Source organism: Corvus kubaryi, unplaced genomic scaffold (assembly GCF_017639235.1).
Source record: "Corvus kubaryi isolate FWS band 111438036 unplaced genomic scaffold, C.kubaryi_AGA036_p1.0 37385, whole genome shotgun sequence".
In the NCBI taxonomy this organism is placed as follows: domain Eukaryota; kingdom Metazoa; phylum Chordata; class Aves; order Passeriformes; family Corvidae; genus Corvus; species Corvus kubaryi.
In genome coordinates, this window is record NW_024581127.1 from 667647 (window position 1) to 683954 (window position 16308).

General features: G+C 39.5%; 1 long non-coding RNA gene across 2 annotated transcripts in view; it reads left to right on the forward strand.

Moving 5' to 3' along the window:
• The window catches only part of LOC121668535, a 124450-nt gene that overhangs the window by 59260 nt on the left and 48882 nt on the right, over positions 1-16308 (forward strand). For both annotated transcript variants that reach the window (XR_006017435.1, XR_006017436.1), the window contains exon 2: positions 6524-6693. This is a non-coding gene — a long non-coding RNA (uncharacterized LOC121668535). The remainder of the gene's footprint in view (positions 1-6523; positions 6694-16308) is intronic.

The following is a 16308-nucleotide window of genomic DNA, read 5'->3' on the forward strand; positions in this document are numbered from 1 at the left end:
CAGCAATGGGTATTTGGAAAGGAAGTTTAGATGGAGCATGATCATCTGCTATTTTCTGACTGTAGTTCAATGACACTTTCCAGACAAAAGCAAAGAACTATGACTATGTGACTAAAACAACACATGAATCAGAAAGAGTTCATGAGGACTAGGGCTCATGCGTTCCTTGAGATGAAAAGAACCAAGAGTTCATCTGAATACAGAGATAATAAAGATGCTGATCAGAATTTCTCTGTGTTTCTAGCCCAGCAATTAGAACCATGGGTTTCCTTAAAACTGCTGTCAGGTAAATTAAAGAAGACTGCATATACATTAAACAATTATTTCAGTATCCTACATTTGAGTTTCTTGAATTTCTGACTGTGTACAATTTACATGATTCCTGCAATTGATCCCTATTGACCTGTATTCTAATGATGTGAGTATGAATTTCTCAGCCATGTCCTCCCACGCCTAATAATTTCTTTTAATAACATAGGTAAGCTCCTAAAATTTTAATTATCCATTTTGCCATTGGTAAAATTTTCAAGAGTTCAAGTGAGACCTATTAGTGGACATGAAGAGAGATCACCATTCACCAGGAAAAGGCCACCCCCAAAGGATCTGAGTTATTACCTACTTGGATATAAAATAATCTAACCTAAAATTAGACAAAATGATTTCTCTATCCAATTCAATAACTTCTAGCTGAAATATGGTATATATTTTTGGACGATTTGCTATCTTGGTTTAAATAAATGGCAAAGAAGCCAGTGCAAACCCAGGTAACTGGTCTCAATTGTTGTTTTCCTTTATTTTAAAATGATCTTAGATATTATTTCAATTCTGCATGGATTCAGCAGAAGTGACCAAGCTCAACCTCTTCCTGTATTTTCATCTCCTTAGATAAATAATTTTACTAGATCTGAAATCTACATCATCTTTGAGTAATTATATGATCATATTTCCTTCTGAATAGTACACGCTAAAGAGAGTATCTTTAGTTTTTCACAGTGATCAAGGTTTTCTAGATACTGAAACAATTCTTGGAGCTCTCCTTTTACATTTTACATATGATAAATTTAGAAGCCGTTACCAGTTACAGGATTTTGCTAATTATGTGACTGTGGTATAAACCACTCTCACCTTCAAACTGATGTTCCCTTGATCCCTCAGTCAAGGGCCATATCCTCTCCTGCAATGAAGCGCTGTGTTTGTTGTCCTGACCCCAAAGTCCTGTCCTTAACTGCTTTTCTTCCTTATAAATACCATCTTCTTAGATTCTTAGATTTAGTTTGGTTAAAATGCATACTGCTAAAATAAGCCAGTTTTCTTTTTGAAACTGATCTGTCCTTTTTAACTACTCCACAGATTTTTATATGACAAAATATATATATTTATATATAAAAATATATATTTTTTTATATGGCAAAATCTACCTCCAAGATTTTCCTCTTAACTGTTGAATATAGCACTGGACTAAGAGAAGATTACTGCCTGGAAATATCCCCAGAAGATGATGCTTCCATTTTTAAAAATTTGTAGATTTACCACTTTTTAATCCATTTAATCTGTTCTAGATGATGCTCAGAAAAAAATTCAGAAAATAAAGTGTTTAACTGAAGCTCAGATGGAGAGCTGCTAATTTCATCAGAAGGAAGCAAGACTGAGTCAGAAGGTTTTTAGAAGCTAATGTATATCTATCCATAGAGAAATCTTGGCCAGCCAAATTTGAAATTTCATCAAAAAATGATACAAGCTTTGTCTAAAAGCACCTTTTTTTTACATCATTCACAGCATATAACTTCTTTTCACATAAAGTTTATTAAATGCTTTTGTTGTTTATGCATAATTACTGAAAATATTATCATATTGATGCAGTGTTATGCTTCATCTAGTAATATAGTATGAACTTAAATGATAAACTTCAACCCCAATAACACGGAGCGTTTGATTTTGGTAATTGGCAATTTTGTTAATAAGAAAAGGGAAAACAGAGATAGAGTGAAAACACCCAAATCCAGCAACAAAACTGAAAAACGTTGCTCTGAAGTGGGTTAGTTGTTGTTTCTGTAGGAGAAAAGAGAAGTGTCAGGAACAAGTCTAGGAAAACTTTAAAACGCTGCTTTCTGGGGACAGTCTAGCAAGAGGAGGGCTGAAAAAGTCCCTGAGCTTGCTGGGCTGTGCTTAGAGGTGCGTGGATTGATGGGGTTGCGAACCCCTCTGAGAGGTAGGTGTTGCGAGCTGTCCCAGCTCCGGTAATTAGATAGGTTCAGCGGTCTTTATGAGTGGCTTACGTTTACTGATTAATGTTCCACTTGTGCACAGATGTGATTTAGCTTTCTGCTGAATAAACACAACGTGGGGATGGAAAGGTGATAACTGCCATACTCAGCAAAAAAGAAGGAGCCTATAAATATGCCAGTGGGTCAATAGAAGTGATTTCATTCTGCCTTCACAAGACTGCTGATGAAGTCTGACAGGGAGCTCTACTTCATTAATGCATCACAATGGTGAAGAAAGCCTGAAGGGCAAAAAGAGCCACCTGCAGCAGATTGGAGCCTGGGCTGCAGCTGTCAGAAAACAGCCAGGGAGAAATGAAAAGGGCTGCAACAAGGAAATAAAGAGGATATCATAGGCAGATAGGGTGTGTTTTCACTCCTGCCTGAAACAGCTGATAGGGGAGGCACAGTGCTCAGGGCACTGACTGCAGATGAAGCTGTGCCGCTGATCAGAAAGAATTCATGGAGGAAGCCCTGGCAGTGTGAAAGATGTTTTGGTTAAGGCACTGAACAGAAAGCTCCAAGTCTAAGGATAGGTAAATGCTGAAAAACCTAATGGTTTATTAAAAAATAAGAGCATCTACTGAAGAAAAAATGCTCATGACACAAGAAGAAAAAAATAATACACTTGGGAGAAAGCACTGGGAAAGTATCAGATAGTCAGTATATAGTTGAGAAGTGCTGTTATGTGGTCTATTTCTGAAGGTCTTTCCATGAGCTTCTGCTCATGGCTGGTGTCTCTACTGGCTCCCCAGCTTCTGAAACTGCAGTTCCTGCCTGTCTGAAAGGAGTATGTTACTGAATAAAAAAATCAGTGCAGAGGGTGAAAAAAAGGAGAAAAGAGAAGGCTGTGATTTCCCTCTACTAAAAATAAGCTCCCCAAAAGCCATCCATGGACTTGGTTGAAATTGCACAGTGGTGATCTGTCCCAGCACATAACAAAGCAAGGAACTGAGAATAGTCCCCGTGGTCACTAGGAGCCATTGAACTTCTTCAAACTAGATCTGTAGGTCAGCAACCACAGGGAAGCCCATGAAAAGGTTCCTTTACTTTGTGGGGTACTGGGTGGGAAGTGTAGAAATGAACAAATAAGGACAAAAGTTCAGCCAGGCCCTAGGCAGAAGCACCTGATCCAACCCTCTGAACCTTTGGTCTCACTCATTCACATCTGCCCTGGTGTTTTCACATTGTCGCAAAGTCTGATCATTGCAAAGCCCCAGAGACAGCCCGAAACAGTCTGACGCTCCTGAGACCAGCATTAAACCCAGTGTTGACTCTGTCCCCATACCCATTTCCCATTCCTTGCATCTGGATCCTGTCTTTAACCACTGGCCTTACCTGGATCACAAGAGAGTCACCTATACTCTGCTTGTTAGGTGTCTGCTTTATTTTATTGAATTTTTTATTTATTTCCCTTTGTGTTCTTATCCTGTGTGCACAGTGGCAGGAAGGAGGTACAGGCAGATTGCTTACTGATCCTTTTGAATGTTTTCAGAAAATCCAGAGATTTCTTGTTCTCCTTTTACCCTGCTGGGCTGTCTTTCTCCATCACTATGGCTTCTATACAGATAATTATTACTTACAGACAGAAGTAAATTACTTACTTTCACTAACTGAAAAGATCTGAACTTTCCACAATGTGTTTCAAAATTATTTTTCCATCTCCAACACTTGTAACCAGACAGAGGCAAAAGCTGAATCTATCACCTGTGGTACTTCCAATTTTGCACAGAAAAATGCCACTCTTGTTACACTAGATTTTAAATGAGATGGTCTGCCACAAAGCTGACTTCCTGAGGTGAAAGAGAAAATCCTTAATATAAAGATATTATACTAGAGAGGAGGCCATTGAATATATTTTTGTACAAACCACAGCTTGGGAGATTAAAATTAGAGGCACTTAGAAAAATGCTTATAATCCTCAGAGGGCAGAGATCAGTACTATATAGTTCTGAATCCTCCCCAGCTGACTGTTCCTCATTCGGCTATTCAGTGACTAATGACATATTCAGATGACACAGCTTGAGCTGCAAACACTTATGAGGATGGTGCAGTCAAGAAAATGAACTTAGAAAAGCTAAAAACAGAAAAAGAGCAGTCACCAGGCACCAGGATCTGCCATTTCTTTTGTGGGAGGGAGGAATTAGCTCTCTTTGCAGGGACATCACTCCCTGATTTGCTAACGGGTTAGGGCTTTGTAAGTGAGAGAGCTGAAACCTCTACCTGAGCATGGATTGTTAGGTCTCACCTGTAAATGAGTCCACCCAAGGTCATGGTGGGGGGAAGTTTCCAATGGGCTCATGCCTCACAGAGCAATTCACAGAGACTCCAGCAATGTCACTGCCTTTTCTTAAGCCTCCTGGGCTTAGGAGAAAGACTGGGTCATATCCTTGACCTCTCTTTCCTTTGAGATCTCACAAGGTCATGGTGGCCCAGGCATGTGGCAACATCCACACACATGGAATGGATATGACAGGGAGAGTCAGTAATACAATGGGTGCCCATTCTCTGGTGTGACTCTTGTGTGGCAAACTACATGGGAGTGGTTCTATCATGAGCCCTCTCTGTTCCTCCGTATTAGTCAGTGGTTTCCCTTAAAGTCCCTCTTGAGGAACGTCTCTCTCGATGGAGCTTCCTGGGGCTGGGATGAGTACAGAAATCCTTGGCAGGGTAAATCAGCATAGTTAAGATTCATATGGACATTAATGGAGTTCATCTGTCTGGCACCTTCAGTCATCTTTAGCAGTCTTCAAAATAAACAATTTGGACCACAAAACAAATAGATCAAAAAGCAGCAAGCTCAGTTAAGTTACAGAAACCATCGATGAGCAAATAATGTCACAAGTCTGGCATCTGACTTAAGCAGTTGCTCTACAAAGGCTGCTGTCATGGAGATGCAATTGATCAGTCATTCTGCTCTCAGCTTATACCCAGAAAACAACCCAAACACCAGATCCTATCAGCTGCCAAAGCAACTGGGCTTTCCAGTGGAGCAAACACCTTGTTGTGCAGTGCAAGAAGCAGCATTCCTGTTCCTGTGCTCTGAGAATGATACATTACTTCAGCTCATAGCTTTGTGCGAATGTTGTGCGTGCCTGTGTTTAAAGAGCTGCATATTGCTGACCTTCAGGGGCTGCATCTGCTCAGGTCTCTCTCCCATCAAAGCACGAGAATTCTATAGCCTTGCCTGCAACAGACATATGACAGACATATTGCATTCAGAAACTGATGTCTCAAAGTACAGACTGCATTCCTTGACATAATTTGGCCCCCTGTGAGAAGTGATAAACCCCAAGACACTGTTCTGGAGCCTCAATGCAGTGTATCTGCATTCCCAGCTGGATTTCAGCTCATGGGTCCCAGGGGCACCGAGTCAATACTCTGAAGTAGGAGCATTAGAGCTAAGTGCCACATTGGCTGCTGCTGCAAAGCCTCATATAAATATTACACCTCAGTCTGCAAGGCACAAAATGTTTGGTTTCTGAGTCTATTAATATATAGTGACGATATGGTATAATTAATATAGTTTTGATTTTCCTATAAATCCACATTGCTAATAAGAATGCAAAGTTATTACTCAAAACCCATTTGCAACAAATGGCCATTTTCACTGATTAAAAATGGAGTTTGTGTTTTAAGTGATATTTATGGTTTTACTGAAATTAATAACTATTAGATTATTGAGCTACAAGATAATTAAGAAAAGTGGTTTTGCTTAAACACACTTCAGAAGCTTCCTCAGGGAGATGTCCTTTGTTTGTTTTTTGGTTTTATTTTTAACATCTAGAATTCCTGCATCCACTTGCAGACTGAAAAATGAAAGATTTTTTGTTTTCATTGAAAAAAATCTGAACGTTCCAGATGATTATTCCTTTTGAGGTATGTTGAGGTTATGAAGTAATAACCTCTGTATTGTGAATTCTTTTGTAGTCTGAAACATCAATGCAAAGGTATTTTCATTCACTCACTAAAGAATGAAAAGTTGATGTATCCATAGAAAATGAAGCTAAATACCTTGGCCAAATTTTGCACATGAATATTAATGTTAACCCACTCTCTGTTGATTTAGAACTGTCTTAAGATTTTCAATTTTAGACTACACAAGTATATATGTAAATTAGTACATGACAAAGCTGCATGCAATTTGAATGCATTCTTCATATTGCTGTACTTGTAGAGAACTTGGTTCAGTTGCTTATACCTGATTTGTTAAAAATTTTTTAAATTGCTTAATTAAAGCTATTTTGGTTTTAAACCTGCAGGGGAAATTCTTCTTTGACTTGGACATGCACAAGGTTTTTTCAAACTTCAGAGCAGTGGGAGAAGCTGTGCCAGAGTGATCAAGCACCAATTTTGATCATTAAAGCCCTCAAAGTTCATTTTGTGGTTGGTGTGGCAAATTATAGGAACATTGGAATACCATTCACTGAAGGTATGTCCTTCTCATTATTCTACCCCAGTTTGTGACAGCTTTGAATCCAGAGCTATGGGCATTGACGTTGATGTTTTGGTTTTTTGTCCTGTGTGCAACAGCTGTGCAGTATCCGAAACTTACAGAACCTTCCCTGTAAGACAATGTTGTTATATTGTTTACATGAGATTTTCATAAAGAACTGGTAGGTGATAGAACTTTGGTCATGAATTCCCGGAAAATCTGAAGTCTCTCAATACGCCTCAGCTGGGGAGGATTAAGAGAGTGCCAGGAAAGAAGTTTGTTTTTCCAGTATATTTCAGTGGGAGGGAAGAGTGTCCCAATGAAGAACCCTGAGAGTGCATGAAGAAGTCTCGCAGGTGCATGTTTTAGCTGAAGTGCTTGTCATGGGGGTCCCATGATATTTAAAGTCCAGCTGCCAGGCTTTCAGGTCAGGAAATTTCTCCTTCATACCCATGGGATCAGTGGCTACTCAGTGGTAGGGCCAGTGGGTTTGTGTCCAGGGTTAGTCTCTTGAATCTGCCTCTTTACTTGATATTGAGGCAATGAAGCATCTGCTCTGAACAAAGTTAATAAATGTGTCAGGGAGAAGTTGAGGGCATCTCAAGTGAAACTGTTATTTATTTATCTTATTTTAGAATACAGTCAATAGATATCATCACGTTTTCCTCATTAAGTGCTTCCTCATTTACAAGCTATCGGTTTCCTATCCAATCTTGGAGCCAAACAGTATCAAATACCAAATGATCTTGAAGTTTACAATTAGGTAGAGTGAAAATGCTGGAAATGGGAAGACCCTCAATAATTCCATGGCATCAGAAAATTAAATTTCTGCAATAACAAATTACGATATAATGAGGTCACATTAGAGGAATAAGAGGCCCAGATGCCTCAATGATTTAATCTGTCTCTTCCTGTAGGCCTGCACCTTATTTTAATGAATATTTTGATAGATAACATATTTGGTTCAAAATAGGTCTTTAAAGACAGTTGTGAGGGTATTATATTTTAAAGATGCTATGATAGAAATTCATTTCATTAACTGCCTGATAAGAAAGAATCAAATGTACTGGTATCAGCCTTACTATTATGACCCATCTGCTCTTATTGAGTGAAGTGACAGTAATATATCTTTATTGGCCTCTTCCTTGAATGCTGTAGAGGCTCATTTTCTTTGTCTAATGAAAAGCCAAGTGACACTAATGAAACAGGTACTGCATATGCCTGAACATCAGCAGAGAAAACAGAACATCAAGTGAAGAGCCCTGTAAAGAAAATAATCAGGTGTAAATATATAAATGAGTCCAAAAAAAAAAACAAAAAAGGGAGAAAAATAACAGTCATATCAAGAATGCTGATTTATTTATTTATTTATTTTCTGTTAATCAAATATGGGGTTTAGTCTAACAGCAAGGACTATAAGAAACTCTGAAACAGAGATTTGTTGCCCTTTTGATGCGAGTTATTTTTCAGTTGGAGAAAAATAGATCTTGTTCACAGTTTATTTATTTATATCACAGCTCAGATGCCTTTCCCTAGCTACTGTGATATTACCCAAGGGTCAAACATAAGTAGATTTGTTCTGAGTGCTCTCAGGTGGGGTGAAATAGCCCATCTCATTTTTGCCTGATTTCTTCAGTCCTGATGTATTGAAACAGTGCTCATCACTCTGATATTCAGTTTGTTGCTGTGTGATTATCATGCCATTCCCAAAGTCCACATTTTATCCCATGGTGCACTTTAGCTACAGACTTTCAAACACATTTGCTTTTAACAAAAATGGTAATGATGCAGCAGACATGCAGATACACCAAGTTTAGGTAGTTCATAAAAAATAGAGAATTTTGCATATCTTCTGAAGGGACATGCATTTCAGATCTGTATCTGCTGAGCCTCTGTTGCCATGCATATGAACGTGTCATTTCTCACAAGAAAATGCAAAAGTGGCCAAGGGCACCCAAAAATGAGACTTGTTTTAAGAACAAATTTTGTTGTAGGCTATTGAAGGCTTTGAAAATAAGTTCTGACTTGACTTCAGGGGGAAGCAAATAGAGCAGAGCAGATGAATAATATCAGCTGGAGCCCTTTTCTTCTTCGGAATACATTGTCTGAACTATACAATGGTTCAAACCCTTGTGTTTGTGACTAGCATTTCTTCAGATATGAAAGACCTAACAATGGTACCATGAAAAAAGAATATCATAGTCTCCTACAAAACTATGCATGCCCAGGGCATGTTTTCTGTAGCTGACATTTGAGAATCTAAAAAAAAAAATCTTCTCTCATTGTTTCCTTAACCCGGGTAATCTTTGAATTTTATTAACTGCCAAAAAAATTAGAGTTTTCTAAATTATTTAGATCTTTTTCCTCTATCTAGATTCACATAGCCTAGATCAGTTCCTTATCAATGTAATGGGGATTGATATCACTGGCTCTTAACTGCCCATGTAGAAATTTCAGAAATTTACAAGTATATAAATATCTCTAAACAAAATACAAAATCTTACCTGGAAAGACTGGTGAAGCTTGACAGACAGGAAATACCCAGTTAAAGTACCCTACTGTCTTGTATCTGCCAACTGTGTACATGCACTGCAATAGAGACTTTAATCAACATGACCCACAACAGTTTTTGTTCATTCTTTTATGAGTGGTCCCATATGTCATTTAATACTTAATATCCAAAAGGTGCACTGAGCACAAATGCATTCCTTTTTCCCGGTCTTTAATCTGATTCAGACATCTGTGTCCTCTTTGTAGGTATTAATGACTTCATTTATATACCACATCCATTTATATACACGTCATAGGATGGTGTCTCAGGTTTACGAATTGGGAACAAAGTCACTGACACGAAAGCCAAAATCGCCCTATATCAGTTCATTTTTAGAGGCTAGTTCTCAAGAATAGAGCCTAGTTTTTTCTGTGCATTCTGCTGCCTTTTATGTGTTCAGAGCACAGTTCATATCAAACTTTTGCAATTATGAGTTCAATACTCCAGCTGTTTCAGACTGGGCACTCAGAAAATGAAACAGTAGTGATCACAGAGATAGAGTTTGCACAAATGCTATGATCAGTATCACACAGAAAAACTACGATTTAAACAGAGAAAAAAAATCAGAGATCAGGATGATAGTACAGGGACTTAATCACGAAAATTGCTTCTCTTCTGGAAATTTTCATCCTGTTTCATGTAGTATATCCCGTTCTCAGAAACCAGCCAGAGATAGGAGTCCTTCACATAACTGTCCACTTCACTTTGATTCATCCTTAGGACATGATCTGTCCAGTAAATTGCACACGGCAGTACTGCAGATGAACACGATACACTGTATTTGTCATATAAAGTCATGCAACTAAATACACTCTGATAACGTATATGTGCCTGTGCATGCTGTAGATTATGTGTTCATATGGTTTGAGGCATTGCATAATTCTGAGTTCTTCACCTTGTAAACTTCCCAGTAGTGCAGTTGTTTTCTTTTTTCATCTTCTTAATAACAGTTTTCCAAGTTAAAAAAAAAAAAAAGTTCTCTAATGAAATCACTTTATTCCTTTCCCTCTCTCAGAATCAGCAAAAACTTTAGGTAGAAAAATGCAGTTGTTTTCATACATTGAGCTATCAGTGTCTTTTAGTAGCCCTAGATCATGAATTTAAATGTTTACCTAGTTTGTTCCTCTTCCATCTTCCTCATTTATGCTGGATAGACCACTTAATCTGATTCAGAGTCCACTAGCAAGCTCCTAAATGGGCCAGCTGGCAGAATTAAATGCAAAATATAGTTGAAATAAAGGGCACAGTAGGAGGAATGTCCTTAAGAAGCTGATTTTAAAAGTTGCTTCTGACAAGGAAGTCGCACCCACTTTGATCCTTTCAGCACCTTCAACAGGCACATGATTCTGCAATTTGTTGTGGCAGCAGAAAAATGACATAGTATGTCAAAGACTGCAAGCCTAATTCTGTCATTACTAGCTTACAAAAGCTAATAAAAAATTCAGTATCTGAACACTAATGGCAACACTGAAAACAAGTTTACGATCACAGCCTTGTCTCCCTATACTGCTACTGCCTCAAATTATTTTCCTATTCATTGAGATGGAGGTTGCAGCTGAGGACAGGCTTGTAGTGTAGTGGGCATTGCTGCTTAGCACGTGAACTTCTTGGACCCTCAAACTGAAAGAAAAAAAAAGAGGTAATTTTTCTTAACTTGCCAGTCTGCTATTTTTACCTCTTTGACATTGAACCCAGTGTGTACATGCTTAATGTCTCAGAAATTCTTCTCAACCAACATTGTTTCTGGTAGCAATTCTTCCTTCTATTTCATCATATTCCATATCAGATACTTAATTTACTTTGAACATCTTGTCTTTGATGCTTGTGAAGCTTGTCATTCATATGTTAATGATGTAAAATGAAGTTGACAGAATTACATCCGTGCTTGGATATATTCCTCAGTGTGCTGTTTATTTGCCCTGGTATCATGTTCATGTTTAGTTAGTGAATTTGCCTTATCTGTTTACCTGTTTGGTACCTGATCGTCCATTCTTGCCTTTGTGTTGTCTTGAAGGAAGAATTTTTCTCTCTTTGCACCCTTTTGATGACATTTAATCCATTCTGGAGCTCCCAATATGTGTGGTCACTGTTCTCTCTGCTTTCTGCTTCCTTGCTCGAGTACACAGAAGAGACTGATCTGATCTGATCTGTACAACAACTCATCTGCATTTTGGTGCATGCATGACTTAATCTTCAGACTTTTGCACAGAAAGTGTGAAGACATTCCACCAGCTTGAACTTCAGGCAGAATATATCCATCCGTTTGAACCACCTGGAACTGTACTTCTTGAGGCAGAAGAGACATCCTTTAATTTGATTTCCGAGCATTAACTTTTTAACTATATTTTTCAGAAGAGGAATAGAGAGCAACAATATGAACAGCCAAAATAATCAGTATCAGCCCAGTAAAGTGTGACAGCCCCTCTCTGTGATCTCTCACTGCTTTATGGGAATAGAAGCACACATTCATCCAGTGCACATATTGTATATTAACTGAGGAGATATTTTTTGAACAAAAACAGCATTCCCAGTGTGCGTTTGCAACTCATTATGTCTAGGAATGAAGCCACATACCCTGTTAGAGCTGCATCTGCTACAAAATGCAACAGCTTGTCAGCTTTCTGGTTGCTGTGTGTACTTCAGACTGGTGCTCTTCTGTCTGTGTTGGACTCATCTTAGACTCTCAGCCTTGTCAAATCCTCTCTGGGATGAAACAGAGCTGCATAGGAATTTTCTCTTTCTGTCCCTCCAGCTGGGAATTTCAAGGAATTTATATTGGACTGAGTAAGAAAAGCAAGATTCCCTAAAAACCTTCCTGATTTAGAAGGAAAATGAGATCATTAGTGCACAAAGGAGAATTTACTTCACAGAACCCTGGCTGTGCTGCAGTGTGGCTCCCTTCCAGCAGAAATCAAGGAGAAGGATGCAGGAGCCCTCCCTAACCCAAGCCAGTGCCAGGATATGCACACAGAACTGAGATCCTAGAGAAGCTCCTGGGTCTGTCAGTTTCAGTGTGACCATGGTAAAGCGCCAGTCCCCGTGACATTTCCTCCCAAAAGACAAAAATTGCCCACTGACCCCCACACTAATGACCCAGAGGATCACACTATCAATTAGGTCAGATAGCACCTCTGGGGACTTTCTAATCCAGCCCCCTGCCTGAAGCAGGGTCAGCTAGATCAAATTTTGGATAACTCCAAGGATGAAGACTTCAAAACTTACATGGGCAACCTGTGCTACTTTTTGACCACTCTTGTAGCAAAGAACAACTTTACTTTCTATATTTAAATTTGTGCTTGTTGCCTCTTATCTTTTCACTGGCTATCACTGAGAAGAGCCTGGCTTTGTCTTATTTACTCCTTTCACTCACCATAATTGAAACATTTTAGATTGCTTCTCCCCTGCTGTATTACCCCTCTGGAAGATACTGAGTTGGTTATTCTCCCATGAGGACCAGGGCTTGCAAATGTGAAACACTTTTCTCAAGAAGACTCACATAATACTTCTTACTGATCTTGGTTCTGTCACAAACAGCCATGACAAGGTTGCTCATGTTGTTTTGCCTTCTAATTTAGATCCATAAGGTCTCAGCTAGCTCCTCACCCATCCTAAGGCAGAGTTTCATGGATCCCTGTTCCTCTGTCATGTACAAAACAACTCCACTCTTCACCATCCTGGCACGTCCTTCCCAAAGAGCCACTGCATTGTTCCAGTCATGAGCTGTCTCACCACATCTCTCCATGATTCCAGTGAGATCTGTATAACCCTGCAAATCCTACACCTGCAGACAGACCTCTTAATCTTCCTGTTTGCTCCCCATCCTGCATATGTTAGTGTACAGGCACTTCAGAGGGGCACTCAGTCATGCCAATTTCCTCCAAAATGCTAAGAGAATTTCCTCTGTATCCTGTAGGTACTTCCTTCCCTGTGTGCCATGTACTTGGGGTGGACTCCCTTCTGCCCTGTTTTGATGATTAAAAGTCTCCCCTTTCCACATCTCTCTGCACTCTTTGCTTATCAAACCAGGGGACAATGACATAATGACCTTCATCTCTCCAAGTTTAAAGCTCTTCTCACCAGATTGACCAGCTTGTTTGCAAAGACTCCCTACCTGGTCAGGTGTCCTGTCTTTTCCTGTCAGTTCTTGATCTTCAAAGAAAATACCAGGGTCCTAGAATTCAAATCCCTATTTTCAACCCCAGCTATGCAAACATTTGTTAATGCACAGAATTGTGGAATCCATCTAATCTTCCCTGAGTTCCCCTTCTCTAGCAGGTCCAAGGAGACACCAATGGATGTCCACGTCCTTGACCCTCATTCCAGAGCCCCATAATCACTCTTGGCATGATTCTGGCAGTGCTATAGGTGCCCATGTAGAAGAGCAGTGGGACTTCTAGCATGAGGGCTAGATAAGCCTCCACAGTGTCCCACATCCAAGCCCCAGTAAGTGTCAAAACTCCCTGGACATGAGGTCTTGTCAGCAAAGGTAGCTCTGTGGCCCATTGCTTCCCCACTTCCCTCAGTGCTGCTGTGGGATGCCATGAATCACCAGCTTTGGTCATACCATCGAGGTAGGGTTGGGGCTTTGTGACAACTCAAATAAGATCCAGGAGACCTCTTTCCTCACCTCTGATGCCACACAGATGTTCACCAGTGCCCAACACCTGTGGGCAGGTAGCTCATCTCCCTGGTCTCAGCCTCTGAAGAGCCCCAGGCATCCCTGCAGCCTAGATTTGAGAACCAGATCTTACCCTAAGGAGCTCAAGATGAGCCTAGAAGATTAAAGTTTGGGTCTTCATACATCCTTACACTGTCACAGACCCCAGCCATCTCTTCTATACACACTTACTGCAGAGGATGTAATTTAAACAAAGCCTCTTAAGATCTCCACACAGATAAGGAGGGTTTTCTGTCCCTCACATGAAGAGCTTGAACAATTGGAAATACATAATCTAGCTAAAAAGGCAATTTTTTTTTAATCTTTAGGGAATTTCTCTATCAGCTATTTCAACTCCTGATATATAAAGCTGCAGATAATACTGTGGATCACTGGTGTTTTCTGACAGATGTGTGGTTTTAGTCAGTCATGTTTATTAAAATGCCTAAATGTCTTGATTATCCTAATTGAAATACAACACCAAAATAAACTTTTCAAAATATTTCCACAGTGCAGGGTGTTATATAAAACCGTCAAAAAGTGAGTTGGCATTGTACTGATTTTTGCAGGAAGGCAAGTACAAGTATTTCTTTTGAAGCTGATAGAATACAGAAGGATCAGAGATATGATTTCATTCTCCTCTGCAAACCTCCTTCCAGATTCCTAAGTCTTTCACAAAGCAGATGTCATTTTGAAGATTCAAAATAGAACACAACTAAAAAAAATCAGCATTCTTAAAAAATTCTGTTATGCTTTATTCCCATTTTCTAGTAGAAAGCATATGTCTTGAATGTTAATTACATATTATTTTAGGAAGGCAAAGGACTTCACGAGGCAGATATGAAACAAGCTGCACAAAAGCACCATGGGACAACCTCTTTGGTTCCAGTGGCTGGTGCTTTTCTGTAATCTCTTCATATTACTGCAGCTGTTATTTAGCCACCAGAAGCATAAATGACACACAAGAAGCCTTAGGAATAAGGCTCAGTTTAATAAAATTCTATATTTAGTCTTTTGGGTAAAACTGCCAGTATAAGCATTAGGAGCACTGAGATCCTCAGTTTCTGAACCTCTGATTTTGCAGGATGAAGGCAAAGAAAGGCAAAGAAACCCAGTCTGCTCATCAAAGAGGTTCCTCTCACCTATTTTATAGACAGCTTCCACTGAAAATCTTTTCCGCTGACTTCATAAGGCTTTGATAGGAGCCTTCAATTGAAAATGCAGAGGAATAACTGGATGACTTCCCAAGAGTTGCTCTAGAGCAGTGGATGGTTCTCTGGGGTCCCTTTTTTTTTAAAGCACCACATTTGTGTAATTGCTCTGGAAAACATGACATGATAGCCAAATTTCACTCAGAGACCATACTAATCCCTTGATACTACAGACTGACTTAACATCTCTGCGCCTAAAATTAAGAACAGAACTGCCTATCCTCTCTGGTTTTAGGCCCTCTTCTATGAATTGTTAAAGAAGCAAGAAGTACATATGTTCTTCTCAAAGCTGATACTTGTCTGATGATATCTCTGAGGTGGTTGGAGTTGCGAAGGGGAAATATCCTTCCAGCTGCAAAAATCAATTCACAAGAAAGTGCTGAGGCCTCTTGAGGTTAGATGATAGTTAGGTAAGCTCACTGAGCTGTGTTTTCCTGCAGTAGTGACAGCAGAGTTGCACTGAGGCAGAGCTGCCTCTTGGTTTCCTGCACACTTCTAGACACACTGAAGAAGAGCAAAAATTAGGACCTCTGAGAACACAAGAGTTGGCTGCTATTTCAATGCTGGCATTTTAAAGCAATACTCAACATACCTGCAGCCATTGGTGCCATTTTATAAAAGACATCATTTAACACTAGATTTATCCCAGACTCACAGACGTTCCAAGAGTCCACTTACTGCTAAAAATTCTCTTGGTAAAGAGAAACTGCAGTTAGTACAGCTCTAGATCTCATCAGTGAAATAGGCTTCACTGAATTTCTTTCAATACATACCAAGTATGCACAGGGGAAAGAGATGCACAGATCCCTGACCTGTGGAGCACAGTTTCTTTAACTTTATATCTCAGCCACAGCCCTGACAAGCTTAACTAGCTCTCCCTGCTTACCATGAATGCAACTGGAATCCAAACTGATCATTCCCAAGGGCTGTTGTCCACAGGACGCTACTCAGGTTAAGCAGCTTGCAACTTAATTTGATTTTCAAAGGCCTTATGTTTCTCAGAGTCAGTAAGAGAAAGATACATCACCAGGTAAACTAAACACTGAATTCTTTACAAATTCCTGTTGAATCCTGTGATAATGTCTAGTAGCTATGGAATAGGTGGTACATGTTTTAGGTCCTTATTCTTAGAGTTGGTCTTTTTTCTTTGCGAAACAAAATGTGTAGGCTGAAAAGGCATATATGTAGAATTG